General features: G+C 33.4%; 1 pseudogene; it reads left to right on the top strand.

Annotated features, from left to right (window-relative positions):
- Positions 1-815: 815 nt before the first annotated feature.
- Positions 816-934, top strand: LOC112476829 (annotated as a pseudogene).
- Positions 935-22,616: the final 21,682 nt, after the last annotated feature.

Raw genomic sequence — 22,616 nt, 5'->3', positions numbered from 1 at the left:
TAAAATGACTTTGAATTCCCAAGGAAAAAAAAAATCAAGGATAATTACTTTTTAGATACTTTGACTATTCTGAAGTTTCTTTGTCCAGGACAGAGTAACGATTTTGGAAAGTAAATATAACAGCCCCAAATAGTTCTCCTTTAAAAAGAAAATCTAAATGTAATTGTCATATTTAGAAAATAGAGATAGATTTTATACTTTAAAAGTGAAATCAGAGTTCTAAAGAGAAAGATCAAAGGAGAGAAAAAAACGTAGAAAGCAGTTAAATAACCATGAAAGTTACTAGGCGGACCTCAGGTCATAATTAAAAATGAATCTATACTTGAAATAGATCCTAAGGTTTGAACATCAAACTAAATAACCATAAGCACACACTATTTTTCTTGACAGCTTTGTATTGGTTATCATTTTCTGAGTTGGAAAATCTTGATATGCATTTTATGGTGATAAATGGAGGATGACTCCTATGGTATTGCCTATTCTCTATCTAAAATTTATTTTCTTTAAAGTTTAGTGTCATGGGCATTATATAAGTCCACGTATTATTTCTTTACTTTCTTATTTATATTTTAAAAATAATAAAGTAAGTTAACGTTTCCCTAGGAAAATTTTTGTATAAGAAAATAAGATTAATACTTATTATTCAAATGATTAGAATTTCCTATTAAAAATAGAATTGTCCCCAGATTAATGGTGGGATTATAAAGAATAAGCTAGCTTTCCCATATCATGGTAGTGTTCTCTAATGAAAGCTGGCAAATGAACAACTGTCTATTTCAAGTGATTTAAAATTCAAGATCAAATGTACAATCTTAGTCTACGGCCATGCCACCCTGAACATACCCTATCTCATCTGCTCTCGGAAGCTGAGCAGGGTCAGGCCTGGTTAGTACTTGGATGGGAGACCACCTAGGAATATTAGGTGCTGTAGGCATAAAAAAAAAAAAGTACAATCTTGTAGTAGATATTTTTGACTATTTACTATATGCCAGGCTTTAGGAATATCAACATGAAGCAAGATAGCACCAGTGGGGGAAGTCCTTGCTCATTCAAGTGGTTCTCAAATGTCAGATAATGCATTATCTCAAAACTAGAGTCACAGAGGTCTCCGTGGGCCATATAAGTCAATTTTTTTTACTTAACAAAAGTTTTTTTTGACTTATAGTTTTAGTATTTGTTTTGTTTCCTTACTTTGTTTTTTCTTTCTTCAAATACCTTTTTTATTCATACACTGGATTTTTTTTAACTTAAATATTTATCATGTTCCCTCAAATTCTTTTGAATCTTTATTATATTTAATTTTTTCCCTCCTTTTCACTATGTATTTCTCTTAAAGAGAGTTTATCATCATCTCTGGTGTTTACTCATTTTTGTGTTCTTTCTGTTTTAGTCACCATTTTCTTTTACGTATTTTTATTTCCTGAGCTCTGTCATTTCATTTCTAAGGTTTTTGAACACTGATTTATATTATTTCTTCATTGCTCTTATATAATTTTCTTAGTGTCTTTTAGCTTTGTCTAAGGTAGAAAGTTACTATTTTGGTCTGTATTGTGATCATGTCTTCCCAGTGTTTAAAAAAAGCGATCTACAGGGATATTATCCTGCTCCTTATTCTCTTTTTTTGGCTTTTAATAGCCTTGTATGGGGTTTCATTTCAGTTTTATTCTTTGCTCATTTTCATGTGAAATTAGTTTTCCTGCATTTTTGAAGGAGGTTTTGCTCAGATAACTTTTCTCCTTTCACAGTGCTCTCTCCTCTTTTGTTTCTGCGTAGTGTTCCAAAAGATGGCCACTGGCTTTCTGAGATTTTCTGACTCTCTTCCCCTTCCCCACTCTTATCTGGACCTTCTGTTTCTTTCCTCTCCGTTTCACTTACCCTGCTTGATTTTGATTCTACTCCAAGCAGTTTCTCCCTAGTGTGGGCTCTCGCCTGAAAGGGAGCCATGGCAAGTAGGTTTCAAGAGTACAAAGGGGTTTACAAACATGCTACCCTGAAAAAGCCTGATCCCATCTGATCGCAGAAGCTTGGAAGCTAAGCAGGGTCAGGCCTGATTAGTACTTGGATGGGAGACCACCTAGGAAGACTAGGCACTGTAGGTGTAAAAAAATTTAAAAATAAGGGATTGTAAACTGACAAGGTCCTTGTAATCTGTGAAGTCAACCAAGGGTTGCCTCGCCTAAAAAAAAAAAAATAGAGTACAAAGGGTCTATGGGCTAGACTAGACTTTTCATTTAGCTCCCCTCATGGACTCCTTTTCTTCATCCAATACTGAATCGAGCAAAACCTCTCCTGATCTTAACTGCTGTTTCCAAATCAGCCTGCTGTGCTTTCCAGTGATTAGCTGTTGGCTCTTTGGGGTGTTTTATTCTTAGATCCAGCAGATTTCCTGTTTCTTTCCTCTGCTTTATCCCGCTCAAATGCTAATACTGTCAAGTCTTATGGCTGTAAAGCATTTATCTTAATCTGCTTGTATTTTAAGATTAATATTATTCATGATTTATTCTGAGTGGTGGTTCTATCTGCTTTTATGTTGAAATTCAAGGCTTGTTACTACCACTATCTTCCCAGAATTCTCTTACACTAGATTTTGATATAATTTGTAACAGGTATTGAATTTTAATAAATATGTATAAAAGAAAATTAAAATTGAGACGATTCTGTCCATTACTTAATAATAGTAGTATCTTGAAAACTTGCGGAAATTGATTTCCCTTGATTTATATCAGCAGAGCAGCTTTTGATACTGGATACTAGATACTGGTCTCAGAAAAATCTCTATGGTGCTGAGATGGAAAATAACTGTAGAAAATAGAACAATGCATTAAAACTGCTATGGTAAATAATCTACTTATAGTCAAAAAATGGACTTTATGACATTTTTGTCATGCAGATATCATAAGAATGTGATGATTTAATTATCCTCCAGTACGTACTTCTGAATGTTTACCTATTCTTTTCAAAACAATATATTTCTAAGTTAGTTGTGGAATACTTTTAAGGGAAAGGTAGAAAAACTATTTCAAGGTTGTTCTTTTAAAAATAAGATCCCAGTAAAGACAGCAAGCTTTGGAGGATTGAAATTGCCTTGATGGATGAGTGTATTGAATAACTTGGAAGGCAGAATCATCTCTCTCAGATCATCAGAACATCATTTAGGAAATCACCTATAATACTACTGAGATATTATCTCTGTGGCTCATAAGAGTTAATGCAGCTTACAGGGCAGAGAGGCAGAGTGTAGTAAGCCACAGTACTAGAAACATAAAATCTTGCTCCAGCCCTGGTGTCTCCATTTATGACCTATGTAATCTTGGGCGAGTCATTTAATTTTTTTTATGTCTTGAATTCTTCACCTGTAAAATGTATATTATTATGTAACTGGTGACAAAGTAAAGGACCTTGAGCTAATTTAAAACAATTATAAATGTTATTATGAAAATACCAATTTTATTTCCAGGGAGTGGCTTATACACATAAAAACTGCATCTTTTTTTTTTTTTTTTTTTTCAATTTCCAGTCTTTAGTAAGTGGCACAGCACCCATCCAGTTGCCCAAAACAGAAGTTCTAATTATTCTTTGTCTTTCTTACTGGCATTTAACCAATCACTAGGCTTACAAAGTCTACTTATTAAATATTTCTTAAATTTATCTATTCCTACTTTACTTATTCCTCACTACTCTAGTTCAGGTTTTTGTCTAAATTGTTGCTGGAGCATCCTTTTGGATTTTTGTCTAAATTGTTGCTGGAGCATCCTTATGGATTTTTCTTCCTATAAGTCTTACATTTTCCAAGAATAGTCTCCATGGTACAGCCAGAGCAATTGTTCAAAAATATACAAGATTATGACACTTTCTTCCTTAAGCCCCCTTAATGAATTACTGTTATATTTAGACAAATTTCTAACTTTTTAATATGACTTATAAGGCCCTCACCTTTCCAGCCCCATTTGTTACCAGTCTATAGTCCTTACTTATTATTGTGCAGCCAAATTAAACTAGTTTAAGTTCCTCCAAAGTGCTGTACTTACCTTTGTCTCTACACAGTGCTATTGCGTGGAATATATTTTTAGCTCTTCTGTGTCTCACACAGCCAACTGCTAGCCTACCCTGAATCCCAAAGACTAGGTTGTCCCTCCTACATATTCCCACAGTACCCTAATTTGTACTTATTTTGCATTATACTTGCCTGTTTAGTTTATTGCCTTCCACATTTGAACTCAATCTTCAAGAGGTCAAAGACTATGAAATTTTTACTTTTATATCCCTGGTGCCTCACAACAATATTTATTGAGGGAATGATTTACCATGTCGTTCCCAGAAAACTCATGCTATGTAGCCATATGGTGAGCTGCCATTCTCCAGGCAGTTTTGGTTAGGAGACTATTCTGAGTCTTACCACAAAAATACCTCCAACTTCGAAGGACAGGAAGACTGATATTCTTCCCCACTCTTATGTAGATGTTTAAAATGTGTTCTAATATTCTGTGGAAATCTCTGATAGACATAATAATAATTATCTTCTCAATAATTGTTTTATTTCCTTTCTAAATATTAAGTCTAATCTGTATACATTAATATATGAGCCTCGTAGCTTTCTGTGGTATGCTTTTTCTCTTCCTTTCAGATGATGATGCCTGAAGCTCTTGAAAATATATAGCCATCCATGAATTTTCTCTTGAGTCTTATTCTTACTAAACAACTATCCATCATCACTATATTGGTCTAAGTGGAATACCAAAAATAAATGAAAATTTTGAGAAGTAAAATATTTTCCTCACTAAAAAAAAACAAAAAGCTAAACAAACAACCAAAAAACCTTTAAAAATGACTAAACTTGAAACCTACTATCTGATGGCTGTTTAAGCCACAGCTTCTTGGCTGGCTTTTCTGACCTTTGACGAGACTTGCGGTGATGTCAGTACTCGCATCTTCATCATCACTCATCTCTTGTCCCTATGGGCCATTCACATTCTGGATGTGAAAGCTGGCAGCTGCCTGGCAGTTTTAGGCTGGCTTTCATTATGTTCTGATTGAGGAGCAGTTGCCATATTTGAAATGACTCATCACCTGCTGCAGTTTCCTTGCTGACACAGATAACCTTAAATTTCATAAGCATTTCGATTTTGATTATATTGAAAGTATCGTTTAACAGTAGGTTATCTCTTAAGTTATTTTTGCTTTTGTTTTCCAACAAGACACCAAGAGTCATATTTCCCAGCCAGCTGGCATGCTGAGTGTTAGTTCTTAAGGACACATTAGTAAATCTTCCAGCTCTATAGAACCCTGTTCTTGAAGCAAGTGTCCATCTGTCAGGAATCCAAAAGGAATTATCACTCTAGGGTTGAAAGTCCTTCTGTGAGAAATTCAATATCATCTTGCTGCCTGGCTTCCTAAATCAGGATTGTATTTTAATTTCTACTTTATACAGGACCATCTCTCCTTAAAGTTTGGAAATAACTTAAATATCCAACAGTAGAGAAATGATTAAATTATGACATCACTCAATTGTACAATGGAAATGACTGTTTCTAATAGAAAACATGTTCTACTTACTATGTTAAAACTTTTATTCAAAATTGTGCAGTTGTTGATTAGTTATTTATTAATCAATAGAAAAATGCCTGATGCCTAAAAAATACTTGAGATTTAGCACTTAGAATCATCAGAGTTGAAAATAGCAGCTTATGTGAGGTGAGAAATAGTGTGGGAGAGAGAGAATTTCTTTTGTATATATAGCTTAATTTATGAAAATAAAAAAGATTTGGAAGTCCAGAAGAAAACATTTTTTAAAATACATATTTGTTTTTTAATTAAAATTATACAAGAATTTAGCTGTATTAAAGTTGAAGAGAACTGGTTGATAAGTGAAAACTAAATTGTTGTAAGTCTCTTTCAAAGATTAATATAAGAAAGTAGGAATATATACACCTTCTTCCCTTTACTGTTTTAATTCTTGTGTTAATGCCATAGTTAATGAGTTTTATGTGGTTATTTACATTATTATATCGGCAAGAGTAAATCTCCATGCCTGTATATAGAAAGTAAGGCTATTCATGGGCTCTCTGATCCCTTTGGCCTGCGAGGACTTACTAGTACCACCAGGGCCTGCAAAATCTGGAGAGAAAACAGAAGCGAGTCTTACCATTCACAGTCTTTAAAGCCGATGAGCAAAAACTAGGTCAGAACCGTGAAATATTGTTGCGAATCTAAGTAGAGGAATGTCCCTGACATGATTTCTCAGTGTAAGGCTTCTAAGGTGACTCTTAGGAGCTGAAGTCAGAATTTAAAGAGGATCAGAGTCAGAGAGTTAGAGAATAAAAGAGCAAACAAGAGCACTGGCAGCGATCCACCTAGACGTTTAGATGTTGCTGCCATATTCTCTGGGTAGGCCTGTTCTGTTTTAAAGATTCGAGAGAGAAGAAACTCATTTTTCCCCAAATCTCCATCTTGGGTTTGCATCTAGAAAACTTGATGGGTTTCAGTGCTTGCTGAAGCAGGAAGTGAGTTTTGAGGAACTGCTGTCCAATATTATTCCCAAAGAATTATGTCCCAGAGAAGTCCTTGGTATTGCCAAGTGCCTCTTCAATGTAAGAATCTCCTCAGCTTCTTCATTTTGGAATGTCATAGGTTGTGGAGTGGGGCCAGATGAGTAATTGTCATGGAAGGAGCCAACTGGAGTTGGCAAGTCATCTCAACAGGCCTGAAGTGATGATCCTCCCGATTCTGGTATGGATGAGCAATACACGCATGTCAGGAGGACAGGTAGGTATTATTTCCTCTTGGATATTCTTTTTGATACTTGATCCTGGCTTTTCTGGAGTGTTCTTCGGGGGTTCTCTTAAAAGAGGGAAAAATTCCTTCATTCCGCTTGATACAGGCCAGGTGTCCATGTTGTTGGGAAAATGGCAAAGAAGTGAAAATGGAAATGACTATGATAAAGGATATTTGATACAGGATTTACATACCATAGTTACTTGAGAGGTGGACGAATTACATTGTTTGCAAAGACAGCATAAGGGAAGAAATATTTGTTGTCCTGATGACATGAATCAGGTGGTCATCCATCTTGAGTGATGAGTAGCAGACAGGTGGTTGCAGAAGTGGAGAGCTTAAAATAAAACCAAAATGCAAAATATGGGCTAGGACTAAATTCCAAGTAATTGGACTGCCCATTGAACAAAGATTTTAACAAAAGGGCAATGACTGGTGTGAATGGGACTAAAGGGTGACTTTGCAAACAGTTTTGATGGGTTTAAATTGTAGATAAAAACTTTTAGGATTAACTGGAGAAAAAACTGATAGAACTGGTGACTGGCACTGGAATTGGATACCAAGGAAATTTATTAAATCTCTATCCATAAATATTATATATTAATAATAATGAGCATTACCAGTTATTGATTCATGGCTATATGCGAAGTACTATGATAAATGTTGTAGATGCATCATCTCATTATATACAACCAGTTATCAGTATTATCCCACTTTTACAAATGAGTAAACTGAGGCACACATACACTCTTACATGGTTATTTGGTAAACAGTAAAGCTATGTATAAAAAGTTCTGTTAACCAAAGGAGGAGAAAATGACCTGTGGTAGCCTATCTGACAGGGACTGGTCTAGGGGAGTTTGAGCTGTGGTGTTCCTGTTTCACATCCTTAAGGAGAAATAAATCAACACTCATTTCCTTTGTCATTTTCTATTGTATATTTTGTTCATGTATGTTTCCATTTGCTTTTCTACCATTTCTCCTTGTAAAATATTAGACAGATGAATAAAATTGTTTTAAAGAGCTCGTTTCTTCTTTCAGCTGTTTGTGCCAGTCTAGCTCTCATTAATAAAGTGAAATGGACTGGTTTAAATGTTAACGTCAAATGGTGAGTACTAGGAACTATTCTCTTTGTGAAATACAGTCAAGGTCTGTACTAGTACCAGTGACTGATGGTGTTCTTGGAGGAATCAAGACCTCTGGAAATTGTGGGAATGATTAATGGTTACTTCATCTTGTGTTTACATGGCAGAATTTGTACTCTATTATTCCTGGCTTTTTTTTTTTTTTAAATCATAGGCTGTATTTAACCAGAACCTTTCCATTTCTAAAATGATACCCTTATGATACTTACATTTATTTTCTCATAAATACATATTGCCTACTATGTGCTAGGTGCTATACTGGGTTCTGGGCATAAAGATAGAATAAGATCACACAATCCTTGTATCCTTAGGTAAATGTGAGTCTGGAGGAGACATACAAAACACAAGTTTACAAATACTTGTTTAATTATAATGATGATAAACTGTCGAGGAAAAATGCAGGTTTCTGAGATATCAGAGACACTAGTTCTAATGTGAAAGTTAGAGAAGAGTAGTGAGTGCTAGATCATGCAAAGTCCTGTAGGCTTTCAGTGGATTTTGTGCTAAGAGCATAGAAAGTCTTCAAGTAAAGAGATTGAAAAGATATAGGCCTGCAACAAGAGACCACTGGGATAGTGAAATCATCAGACCATAGGGGCTTGTGTTCGCATGGTGGTCTCTGAAAAAAAATGAACAGACAAGTTAGAAAGTAAAGTATGTATCAGAATGGCTTGGTCATTGATAAATTAGTAGAATCTTAGAATTAAAAATAACAAGATATTTGTTGTTATTGTTTTAATATTTTATTAAAGTGTAATTGGCATACAATATAATATCAGTTTCAGGTGTACAACATAGTGATTCAACATTTATATATCTTACAGTGTGTTCACTACACTGTATAGTAACCATTTGTTACTGTGCAAAGCTATCACAATATTATTGACTACATTCCCCTTTACCTTTTTACCTATCCACCCCATCTCCCTCCATTCTGGCAACCATCAGTTTGTTTTCTGTTTCTTTGAGTCTGTTTTATTTTGTTTGTTATTTGTTTGTTTGTTTTACATTCCACATATAAATGAAACCATATGGTATTTGTCTTTGTCTTATTTCACTTAGCATAATGACTTCGGGGTCCATTCATGTTGTTGCAAATGACATGTTGTTTCATAAAAAGGTTGTCGCAAATGGTAGTATTTCATCTTTTCTTTTGGCTGAGTAGTGTGCGTGTATATCACATCTTTATCTAGTCATCCATTGAAGGACACTTAGGTTTTTTCCACATCTTGGTTATTGTAAATAATGCTGCAGTGAACATAGGAGTACGTATATCTTTTTAAATTAGTGTTTTGGTTTTCTTGGGATACATACCCAGAAGTGTAATTGCTGGGTCATAGGCAGCTCTATTTTTAAGTTTTTGAGGAATCTCCCCATTGTGTTCCATAGTGGCTAAACCAATTTCCATCCTACCAACAGTGCCTAAGTATTCCTTTTAAGAAAAAGAAATTTGAGTGGAAGGAACTAATTTTGATTTTTTGACATTTTAAATCCCATATGACCATAGAGTATTCATAGGAAACCTTTACAGGTAATCCAGGGCTGATATCCAGCCTAGAAATGTAGAACTGGGAACTATTCACTGAATTTCTCCCTATAGTTTGTATGCCTTGCTGAGTCCAAGGAAGGAGCAGATCTCTCAAACTTGCACAAAGGTGACTTACACTCACAATTTGTATATCCACAGAGCTATGTCTGCTTTTTTGCATTCATTCACACAGGCTCCATGAGGTAGCAGCAGGTCTGATCCATAAAATTAATTTAAACTGGAAATTGGATGAACTCTTGAGAAATGTGTATAACGAAAGAGAACTATGAGATCAATATAAATGAGTGAGAGGAATTAAGTAACTGGACAGTAAGATGAGAATCTAATGTGAAAGGAGAGATGAGATTAAAGCAAACACAAGGTGAAGATATCAAAGAGGGAGATTTCAATGGTACGAAATACAGCAAAAAAATGTTAAATGTGTTAGGATTGAAAAAGCAATTATTGGTTTTGGCTGTTAATTAGAGAATTTAGGAAAAGTTGAGAATAGAATCCAGATTTATTTCATTTATATGTTAATTAATTTATTCATTTACTCGCTTAAAATATTTATCCAAACCCTTTCTTGGTTCCAGGCATATGCTGATATGGAAAGTTTGTTTATTGAGTGCGTGATGAAAATACTCAAAGAATATAGCCAAGAGAAAAAGACAATGATGGGCCAGAGGAAGCCCCTTTTGTGAAAATTCATTCAAGAAAAGTTAAATCTGTTTACCTTTAAAATAGAGTTAAGAAAACCAGTGTATAGAGAGTGGTTAAAATTAATAGGAATATTAGAAAGAAAGGGAAAAAGCATGGGAATAAAGACTTTAGAGACTTGGAAAGGAAGAGAAGACAAGGCAGTTATAGGATAAGAAAGATGTTGAGATAGAGATTGTATAAATTTTATACTATAGACCCTGAATTTATTAATTAGTTTTTATACCTCACAGATATATTTTCTATACTAGCTTAAAATGCCTTTTTAACTTCTAACATGAATTTGAGCATAAATTAGCTATTAGATTAAAAGACTAGTTTAAGTTAAAATTTACTAGATTAAAGCTTGGGTGGTAGGCGTAGGATAGACATAGAAACTGAGGCATTTAGTTAAATACCTTGGGTTTTTATTTATGGTGTCATTTGTCACATTTCTCTTAATAGTTGTATCATGAATGAAGAGCCAGTCAATGAAGACCTTACTGGGAAATAAATTCTGAAAAATCAATTTCTGTGTAAGTAAATTGTACTATGGTTTATATTTCTCATAGTTAAACTTACTGATTTGCTTTTTAATTTTCTTATGTTATTTTTTATGTGGTAAATCTGAGACAATAAAGATGTTAGTGTTTCTATACATTAGTAACAAACATTTGGAAAATGAAACTTAAAAGTAATATGCTTTATATTAGCATCAAAAACATATACTTATGAATAAATTGAGTAAAAGTGTGCATAAGTTCTACACAGTAAACTAAAAAGTATTTCTAAAAGAAATTTTAAGAAACCTAAATAAATGGAGGATTATACCATTTTTATGGATGAGTCATCGAATATTTTTAAGATATAAACAATTCTGACAACCAAGTTCAGTATGCTCAGGATGATAAGTTCCTGCAGCTGATCCTGAAAAAAATTTGACTAAGGGTCAAGTGTCTCTGTGGCGGAAGGAGAGGATTTAGAGTACAGTAGTTAACCCATTCCTTCCTAGGTATTTCTTCTTGGGTATCTTTCCACAACAATTTTTTTTATTATTATTATATTGTAATTCTAGTCACTTTACTTTGATTCTTCATGCATTTACAACCTGAAAGGCATCTCAATTCCTAGATTAGAATTGTGTCTGTTTTCACTAATACTCCCAAGACTTGTATTCTGGTTACTGAGCTTCAGACTTATATTAAGGACTCTTGTGTCCTGCCTTCATGATTGTACCTAACTTACCAAACCTGCCCCCGTTCAGTCTGTGCTTGTTCCAGGAGATCCATGGTCAAAGTCTCCTTTCTAGGTCTGAATCACCTAACACTTATTAGACACGTGTTAGATAGAAGTCATTGCTGCTCTAACACACATGAGTCGTGGCCTACCCGCAGCCATTTCTTCTTTTTTGCTGGTAAAGCCCAGTTTTATTTGTGTTTATACCTTTCTTCCCATGTCTCAACACTAAAATTTGAATAACTCGATTCCACTTGATAGTGGTTGGTTTAGTTGTAAGCATGTGGACCCTTTCTGGATAATGAGAGTGACACTAGGAAATGCTTTTCTACTGACATCTAAACCAAGTATAAGCTTATGTGTGATCTCATTCAACCTTCACACCACCACCAGTTAGATACTGTTAGCAGCCTCTTTTATAAATGGGGAAACTGAGGTTAAAGAAGTTAAATAATCCTACCACTCAATAAGTGTTTGTTGAAATAAATTGCACAGATAATCTCCATAGAGTAAGTAAAATCATCAAAATATAGCAGGAGGTTTGATGTTGTTACATTAGAAAGCTTAAAGACTTTTTTTATGAAAAGATTTTTTTCTCAAGTTAAGTGAAGCTACACATTAAGATATATCAGATTTGTGAAATAATATCAGATAATGTCACCTCTTCTTGTTCAATTATTGAGCCCTATGCATACCAAGTTCTCTTTCAGAGCAATGGCATATTATACCCCTAACTTCTAGCATTAATAATTGAGTGCCAGCCCTCAATAAGTATAAGTTAACTGAATAAAAGAGTAAATGTAAAATATTTTGTTTTGTTTCTAAATGCAGTTGAATTCTTGAGCAATATGAAAAAGATGTACTGAAACAAATTTGATTTAATATTAGTATAAATTAACTGGTATACTATACCAGTTAATACTTTATGAATATATTACATTTAAAAGTCAATGTAATAAGTTGAAATTTCTCTGCCTTTAATACTCTCTTAGCTTAGAATAGTTTTTCTAACCTCATATTCATTTTCTTAAAAAAAATGACTTCTTCCTTACAGCTTTGGGAATGCCTAGTGATGAAATTCAATTGAGTGTATTTCCTTACATTTTAAAAAAGACAGATATGATTTTTTCTGTTAAATTGCATGGGGTCATCAAATTGAAGTGTTTTTTTTTTTTCTTTTCTTTTTTAATAGTCATATTGTCAGTGGGAAGACTCACAAAGCAGTTTTCAAAAGAAATTGCATTCTGGTTTTCTAGTGAATTTTCCAGTTGAGAAACTGCTTGTTATGTTACAGAAATGTTCTCTGTACTCATTTAAAAAAGTTGAATTATATTAAAAATTATTTAAAACAAACCAAAGTAAAAGTCTAAATGCAATGCAAATAGGGAAGATACTGCACTTTCTGTTCCAGCCAATGGCAGTCATCTTGTATGTGCACAGCCAAAAAGCTAGATCTCGCTTTGCAGCTTGCATGTTACAGAGAGATAGCCTCCTACTCACTCTGAGGGAGAAGTAGCCTTGAGAATATCAAGTGCCTAATTCCAAACTCAACCATCTTTCTACCTGTATTTCTCTTATCACATATTCTTCAGCAAATCATTATCTCTGTAAGTAACACTGAGATCCGTCATGTGTTTGGTCACCCTACCCATCTGGGGAACTGAGACATGTCTTCATGCAATTCAATGCAATACTCCCTATACAAGTATCTGACATTAATTTAATAATAAACCAGCACTCAAGTTAATTGCTTTCTATTGAGCAGGCATATAAAAAATTGCCTAGTAGATGTGATTTCAACAGCCTGGGGAAAACCACTTTCCCAGAAAAAAAGCACTGTAATTACAAAGCTGCAACTACCCATTCTTTGATATTTGTAATGTTTGGAAAGTACATATGGATATAGATTCAGCAGTTAGATAATTAGATACCTCTGAGAGTAATAAGCTGCTTTAATTTACACTAAGTACCAATGGCAGATATTAGATTGCTTTTGGGGAGCTGGTATTAGGAAGAGGACAGCACTGCACACCTCTCAGAAAATGGACCACACAGGAAGAAAGCAGTGCAGGAGGGGGCTTTGGGGAGGCAATGGAAATGGAAACCTTTAAGAATCATACAAAATTGTCCATATTTCCAGATTTTAAAACCTGTTGACATATTGTCATATTTGTTTCAGATTTTTTTTTTTTAATGATGGAGATTAAAGTCGAAGCCCCTTCCTTTTCCTTTTCCAGTGTGAATGCTCCTCCCACCCTCTGGAGGCAGTTCTCATGATGTTACTGTGTCTAGTCCATGTTTTTATGCTTCCTTTATATATATGTGTGTTTGTCTAAAACCGATGTGTAGTTGTTGTATTGTTTTATTTTTTAATTTACATAACTGGCTTCATATACTAATGTTTTTCTTTTTTTGCCATTCGCTTTTTTTCACTCATATTTTTGAGCTGTATTCATTTTAACTGCTGCATATATTCATTCATTTGTTTGAATGTATCATAATGTATTTATCCATTCCCCTCCCATGGACATTTAGATTATTTTCAAATCTTCATTATTAAAAGTATTGCTGCTATGAATATTCATGATCATGGCTCCTTATGCTTGATAAGAAAACCTCTCTAGGGAGTTGCTAGGTGATAGAATATGCCCATTGGACACTATTCCAGGTATTGGGCAAGCTGCTCTTCCTTGCAGTTGTAACTTTTTTGAGGGGTGCCAACTTAAATAAATGCAAACATAAACTTTTTTTTTTTTTACATTAATGCTTACAACTGTGAATTTCTTTGTGGAATTACTTTTCTAATAATACAAGTTGTTTCACCTTTCAATTTCTTCAGTGTGATAAGTTTAATCAAATTTTTAGTCAGATTGAATAGTTTCCTCTTTTGCTAGCAAATCATTCCTTAGAGGTTTATAAACTTAAAGTTATAGAGTTACATTTAATACTTTCTGATAATTATTTTCATTTTACTTTTGTCTGTGGTTACATCTAATGTAATGTCTGATTTGCTTGGTTTGTTCCTTCTGCTTTTAAGTTTGTGATTTATATTTTTGGTTGAATCCTCCTTTTCCCTATTTTTATTGGATTGATAAAGTTACCTCCTGATCAGTTTGGAATTTCAATTTTGTTATTCTATTTTCTCAGTGATTTCTTTTCCATTTCTTGTCATAAACACATAGCTAACTCTCTATCATATGAAATCAAGATGTAACCCCTCACCAAGTCATTCTATCTCTGTAAGTGTCTCACGAACCCAGTAGGATTAGATCTTTGTAGTACGTTTACTTCCCTCTTCTCCCCAACATCTTCCTTAGAGGAGACATTGGAATATTTCTGTTTCTTCTCTCTCCCATCTTTTTGCCTCTAGCTTGTAGGCATTATTGTGATAATTTAGTACTTTTATTTCAGAAAGCTTTATTTTGTACCTATGTAAAATAATCATTATTCATTTAAGAGTAACCATTTTTATATATGTAAATATTGTAAAATATGTGTAAATATTATATATATGTAAATAACATTCATTATTCAATGTTTGTTTCTCTTCATTTTGCCCTCTTTTGGAAGAACTTCCATGCTGATATATTTATTTTTCATTTAGTTGTAGAATTTTAAGTTGCCATTTATTTTCCACAACTACTTTGAAAATATTACTCCATTGCCTTTTAGACTCTATTGTTAGTCCTATTATTGTTTCTTAGAATATGATTTTTATTCTTTGCCAACTTTGAAGACTTTCTTTTTGGATTTGTTGTTTCACAGTTTTCACCAGAAATTTTTAAATGTTATTTAATTTTGCTTTATTTTGCTTGAGTCTCTGTGAATTTTCATTATGAAGTATATGAATTTCATCAGTTCTAGAATTTTTACTAGATATATATGTCCTGGACCTTTATTCCTCTTCTGTCTCTTAACATACTTCTTTTTTTTTCTTTTATATCTCTCTTCTGCGTTCTGTGATTTTATCCTAGTTTTATCTTTAATTTTACTGAAAAATTTTAACAATGTTCAATCTTCTATTTAATCTTTTTAAAATTTTAATGTCTATGTTTTTGATTTCTAGTTGATTCTTTGTCTTTATATCTGTCTACTCTTATTTCATGAGCTTTGTATTATTCTTAATGTTCTAGTTCCTTGTTTTATGTATTTAATTATTGATTGGATACCTATATATTTTTAAGTTTTTTTTTTTTTTTTACATAAAGTTCTTGGATCTGTAACTGTATCATGCATTTTATCTGTTCACTCACTCATCATCAATTGTTTTCCTGTTATGTTTTTACTGTTTTATTGTGACCTCATTTTTAGTGAACTTTTTTTTTTTTTTCCTCTCCATGAGAATCCTTTGTGGTCTTTGTTGTGAATATATACTTCCTGATTGGTTGTACATTGTTTCTGTTATGTATTCCAGGTAAAGAAGTGCTCTGGGACAATTTTTATGCTAATGTTTTGGCTTAATGCTCCTTGAACCATTAGGGTAATGAAAACCTCTCTACAAACCCATCCAAAACACAAAACCAGGAGTTTGATTTTTAGAGAACACTTTTTTTTTTTTCTGCTTAGCACTCCATCAGAGATGAATGAATTTTGTTGTATTTTCTCTGCTATAGTGAATGGGTTTTTATATTGTCTCTTTTACTGAGCAGCCCAGGCTTTATGAGAAGCTTTCAGTTTCAATTTCATGCTTTTCAAGAATCATAGTCCTTGTTGTCTGCCTCAGGTGGACATTAAAACCCAGTCCCTAGTTTATTGGACTGATTGAGAGAACTGCAGTAAGAGCTTATGTTTTTATGCCTCTGCTTCTCTATTCTGGCTTTATTTCTATCATTTGTGGATTTTAATAAATATGAGCTGAAAATGCATTAATTTTTTTTTTAAATATCTTTAAAATTTTATTCTGATTCTGGATGTTTTTAGCAGGATAATTTTCCAATTATCTCAGTTTGTCATTCTGTTAGAACCAGTGTCATTTTTGTTTGTTGATTTTTTGTTTGTTTGCTTTTAAAAGGTGAGTTTAGTCTTTTTACATTATGATTCATAACATATTTGGATTTACTTCTAATCTCTTTGTGATCTTTTTGTTTTGTATGATTTTTCTTTTTTTTAATGTCAGTTTATTTTTTTCCATACTATATAAACATAATTTTTTTAAACATTTTATTTATTTTTTTCCCCCTTCCCCCTCCCCTCTCCCTTCTGGTTGTGTGATTTTTCTTTGTTTCTCGTTTTCTCCTTTTTTGCCTTTTATACATTATTTTTATGCCTCTATAAACAGAAGGAGAAATTTTAGCTACCCATGGAAAATTTCCCCTAAACATTCATCATGTTCTGTTATTATTATCTGAAATCTCCTTATAGCTTAGATCTGGCTGTGGGATATTTCAAGCTGTGGGAGTTCCAGAAGTATTGGGATATAGATGAGGGGGTTCTATCCCCTTGGTCTTCAGTAGTAAAGGCAGCAGACTGTTGTTTGCCTATTGAGGCACTTAGCAAAGCCTCTTTGTTGTGTTTCTGTGCCCTCCATACCTCAACTGCAGGAAAAACTCAGTTCTCCCACTCCCTCTTTACTAGTCTTTCTGGGGTCAGGATCACCCACCACATTCATGAGGAACTGATGGCAACTTTACTTTCGGAACTAAGTGGCAAGATCTTCCCAATTTCTCTTGCCTTCTATTCTTTTTCTTTGGCCTGACACTTGGCTAACGTCCTACACTAGTTCCTTATGTCAGAGTGAGCGCAAAGTCTCACTTAGACTTGTGGATCCCAGGAGACATTTGTCTAGGAAAGACAAATAGCTTAAAGTTGAGAGTGGAGGAGAAAAGAACTCTACTTCAAAAATTTCCTTTTGAAAATGTTCTTTCTCTCTCAAATATTTTAAAAATCATCAGAACCTGATTATTCTTGTGTTAATATACACGTTGATTAAGTAGATTTAGTTAATAAATTGCTCTTATTGTAAATTGTCAAATTCATTCATAAAAATGAAGATTATAAAAGAATATGTATACTTTGAAAAGAAGCTAGAACATTATGTTTTATCTGAATTTATTTTTTTGAACTTTGTGCTTTATAAGATTGTTTGGAAATATAAAGAAACATGACAGGGTTCTTGTTCTCCAGGTGTTTACAGCCTGTTTAAAGAGATGGCATATATCTGATTTAAAAAGAAAGGAAAGAGAAGAAAGAAAAAGTATCTCATAATTGTCAGTACAAAGTTTTATATGTACTTTCTAGATAAATGCTATAGAAATACAGAGGAAGGTCAGGTAGCGGTACGCTTAACTTTAGAACTTGGGATATTCTTCATATTTCATGTTGATATGACTAATCAATAGTTAAGTTTTATCCTATAAACATCTGTTTATGAAAACTATATGTTAGGCAGTAGTGATTCAACAATAAAAGCAACATTGTTTTTCCTTACCAAAAATTCATGATTTTAGGGAACTCTAGTCAGGAAGACATCCATTTTGAGTTGATTTCTTATTCAGGATATGTCATAGATTTAGTTCATGACCAACAGCATACATATGGATAGTATTGGTCATGTTTAAGGATGAGAGTTAAAATGAGGGAACAGCAACAAAATAAAACCTTTGTTGTTGTAAGATGATGCTTCGACCAATCTACTGAAAACAGTGTCTCTGATGGCTGGTGCTTCCAAGGAAATCAACAAATGCAAAAACTCAGATCTGATAGTGATTCTTCATACAGATTTTGAAAGTTCCTGTGAACCTAATGATATTAAAACATAAATTTCTCAGTGGTTGATGGTACTAGGTATAGAGAAAGAATGTCCTCTCATTCATTTCTAGAGCTGATCTTGTTAGAGACTTTGTGGGACATGTAAAATAATCTGTTTTGACTTAAAAGTTATGATTTATGTTTTACTGGCACTTTGTTTAGATGCAGACTCAGTCATCTTTCAACTGAATCATTTTCTAACTTATTTTAGGCAATTGAATACATTAACCTTTGTGATATCAAAATCATTAATAATAATGAAATCTTTGTACATAGTGCTCTGAGCAATATATAATTTTATTTTGGACCTAAATGACATTTTGGCTATTGATGATAAGAAAGCATAAAGACAGATATGTTTTTTCCTTTTCTTTTTTCAAAGATATGTGAATTCTATCTTTTTATTCTGTTTAACAATTCACTCTTATTTTCCTTCAGATGTGAATAAATATGACTAGAAAGGTCATTGAACTAATATTAAACAATATGGTATTAACTCCTAGAGAAAAGTTATACAAAAAGCACATTTATTGCATTTTTCACTTTCAGTCATGAAAGCATAATACTGATGCTTATAAATAGATTACTGAATCCTCAAAAATATTTTTTAGTAATTTGTGGAGCTGTTTTGAGGCCATTCAAATAAATGACTGAAAGATCCAGATATTATTTCCAGTTAAGTAAAAATCTATTTATTAATGTAGTGATTTGTCGTATTCATGGTTCATATCAAGGCATGGAATAAAATCTAGAAAACCTATGACATTTCTCAATCTCTGAATGGTTCATGGTTTTTTGCAAAGTATTATAAATACATTCAAAATGACAAAGTATAAAAAAATCATTCAAAGTATAAAAAAATAAATTCAACTTGAAATTATTCAGTAAATTCCTGACAAAGGGGCTTTTTACTGTTTTAAATTCATAATATCTTAAGTATAATATTAATTATAATGTCTTTTCCTTTCAACATAATGGATTTTATAAGAGTTTTTTTTTTTTTATGTAAAATCCAGAACACAAGAAATCCTTTTAAATTATATCAAGAATTCAAAACATTATATTTCTATACTTGTTTCATGGTTTCCTGGCTTTAAAAGAAGTAGTAACGTATTCAAAATCCCTTCTCTCAATGGTCTGTGGCTTTTCTAAGAAGCCAGCCTTACGGCTGTAATGGAACCACAGGTTCTCAGTGGCCATCGGGGCTTCATTACTCCCGCCAGGGCACAAAGCAAATGAAGGCCACGTCGGAATGTATTTACAGAATCCTATCTGCAACAGGTCAACCATGGAATATTTATCCACAGAAAGTGTTGGGAATTCAGAAAACATTTCTCTGGAACTTACTTTCAAATTCATATTTTCTCCAGTTTGCTCAATTTTAACATCCCAAAATATAATCCATACGTATTTGCTTCAGGAAGACTTATGACTGCTCTCTTCCTTGGGCCTCACTGTGTCAACCTCTGTGCCACTTGGATGTATGTCCATCACCACCGACTTGTCAGAAAACTCCTTCAGGCAAGCAACCTGTCACATTTATCTTTGTCCTTTCACTTTTTGGTCATTGCCTGCATCATAGTGAGGAAGAAATATCTCTATGGAATAAATCAATCCCAGGTTTAATTTTGAAAGAGACAACGTAACTGATGAGAAAGAGGAGTAAGATAATCTTTTGTGGAATCATTCACTGTATCAGTTTACTTAGATGTAGTAATTACTTGTCATCCATTTGTTCTTACAACTATTTTAATTTCCTTTAATAGAATACAGTTTTTTTTTTTAACTTAAGTTTTCCTTAAATTGCAGAAGAATAAACAAAAGCCCCTCGAGCCTAGAGGCTTTATCTGAAGGGACTGTCATAATTACGATATTTTTGTTTTTATTTAAAAAAATGTGAAATTTCCTGTCTATTATCCATGTCTATTTTATTACAAACAGTATATATAAACATATAATCTCTCCATATTTACTTGCTTATAAACACGATTTTTTCCCTCTAAATCTTGTTAGATAATCTAGGCATATTCATTATATGTATCCTATGGATTTTTATAACCTCTGATAAATGTGGCACTAAGATATACAACAACAAGCCATTTCTTTAAACCAATGCTACTTTCAACTGTGAACGTCTTAAATGCTTTCTCACAAAACACATTTATAAACTTAGACTTTTTCTGACTTCGAATTTGTTCTGAAATGTTATAATAAAATTAAAGTGACAATAAATAAATTTAGACTTCTTGATATGTCAACCAGGATCAGGAATATTATCCCATTTGGAGTGTATGGAAAGTATTAAATATGTAACACAACAGAGAGAAAAGCAGAAGTATTCTTTCTGTTGCCATTTATTAAATGATTCCTTTGTTCTTTATTTATTACATTATCAGGCATCTAAGGAGTTTATGACATATTAGGAAAGACAGGCAAGAAGATAGTTTATCACAGTGTAAGACATAATGTCTGTGCTTTAACAGGGGTGAAAATCTTGACGTGGGAGTGCCAGGGGGAAGTGAACATAGAGATGGAGAATGGGGAAGGCCCTATGGAGGAAGATATGTACATATGCAACTAATTGGAGTGCCAGGATTTGAAGTTTGGGGTAAGAAAATCACCACCAATTCGCTAGTGAAGGTCTACCAAACCAGTTTATTGTAGCAAATCAAGGATATGAAATTAGAAAGAAGTGTCTACCGTATATGTGTCCTAGTGTTATGAAAAATGGAATATTGTGGAGCTGGAGTAGCCCTAAACAGAGCAGCCCAAGATTTAGCTGTCTGAGCCCCTTTTATTTTATTTTTTTAATTAATTAATTTTTTTTATGGTGACATTGGTTAATGAAATCCAATAAGTTTCAGCTGTATACTTTAACAATAAGGCATATATATTTACACTGTGTGTTCACCTTCCAGAGTCAGATTTCTTTCTGTCACCACATATTTGACCCCCTTTAGCCCATCTACCTCTCCTCTCTTTCCTTCCTCCTCTCCTTTGGTATGTCTGAGCCCCTTTTAAAGCAGCAGTTTTATTATACCATCCTTCAAACTTGTCTATTTAATCTTAAAATGTATAGGCCTTGACTGGAAGAAATCAGGAAGTAAGAGATAGTTATTGGTACAATCTGTAATGTTCCATCAAGATTTCAAAATAAGTTAACAGCTTGTTATTATCTAATAGATATTGTTCCTTTCCGATGTGGTAGATATGCCTGATCTTAACAACATGACTGCCCATCTATTCCTCATGATATTCAGGAGCCACAATACCAGTCAACTGTTCTGTGCTGTTCAAGGTAGAGCTTTCGAGAAACGCTTCTGGTCCTTTCTAAGGGAGAAAAGGAGACTTATAATAACCACAGATAAATAGAAGTGGAGTCAGTCAACTGGTGAAATAATAAAAAATGAATTAAATTATAATAGCACATTATGCAGAAATTTTAGAGGCAATAAAAGGTTTTCACATAAGGGTCTATGTAAATGGGCACTTTTCATTTTCATTTGACAAATAAATCATGTGATTATTTCATAGTCTTCCAGTTAGCAGGCAACATAGGCTGTACATGAACTAGATCTTACTCTTTCACTACTTCATTGTAATTGTTTCTGCCGAGGTGGGGTGGCTGTCAGACATGCTCTAGTCTGGTTTGATTTAGATGCCATTTCATGTCCTTGAAATTTCAAGATCCTTGGTTTTGTGGTAAAACTTTCAACTCAGGCGCAGGCCTGTGAGTTGTGCAGAAAAGGTTGGTGGTTTTGGAAAATGCTCTGTCTCAGAAAATGCTCTGTCTCAGAAACAGTAGAATGTAGACAGAGGATAGCCATACAAAATAAAGGAGGAAAAGAAGTAGAACACAACTCAGGAATTTATCCCTTGGTAAATTGGTTTAGTAGTGAATTATAGACAATTCACATTTTAAATCTCAGTTAATGAGTAAAATAGGGCCCAAGCCCCTTTTTGCAAGACATTAAATAATAGAGTTTAATTTAATCTTTCAGCAATGTCCTACCGTAACTCTTCCTCTGAACTTCTGGAATGATATATATTTTTTAATTTTCATATATTTGTTCACACACTCATATATAACTGCAAACCTCAAATTCTGTCCTTGACTTACTGTGATTCTTTCATACAAATATAGAAAGGAAGTATTGTAACTGTTGTACCGTAATCACTGAGAAATTGTCTACTTTTATTAATTTTTCAGAGCTTGCCTTTGCAGGCTTCTCTAACCAGTGACTTCAAGGACAGCAATTTCAAGGACAGTTGCCAGCTGCTATTGAATGAATTCAGCACTGTCCCCAATTGAATGACTAAAATGTAGTCTTAAACGGTAAACATTGTGGATCTCAAGGACTTCTATCTTCTAAATCTCAGAATTTACATCTGAGATTTACATTGGAAGGAGAGGCAGTGGAAGAGAAAAGAAATGTATATCTATATATTCGTAAAGTAATTTAAACACTATTAATTGTAAACCGTTAATG

Source organism: Pteropus alecto, unplaced genomic scaffold (assembly GCF_000325575.1).
Source record: "Pteropus alecto unplaced genomic scaffold, ASM32557v1 scaffold81, whole genome shotgun sequence".
NCBI classification, from domain to species: Eukaryota; Metazoa; Chordata; class Mammalia; order Chiroptera; family Pteropodidae; genus Pteropus; species Pteropus alecto.
The sequence above is the reverse complement of the archived record's forward strand: the minus strand, read 5'-3'. Positions and strand labels throughout refer to the sequence as shown.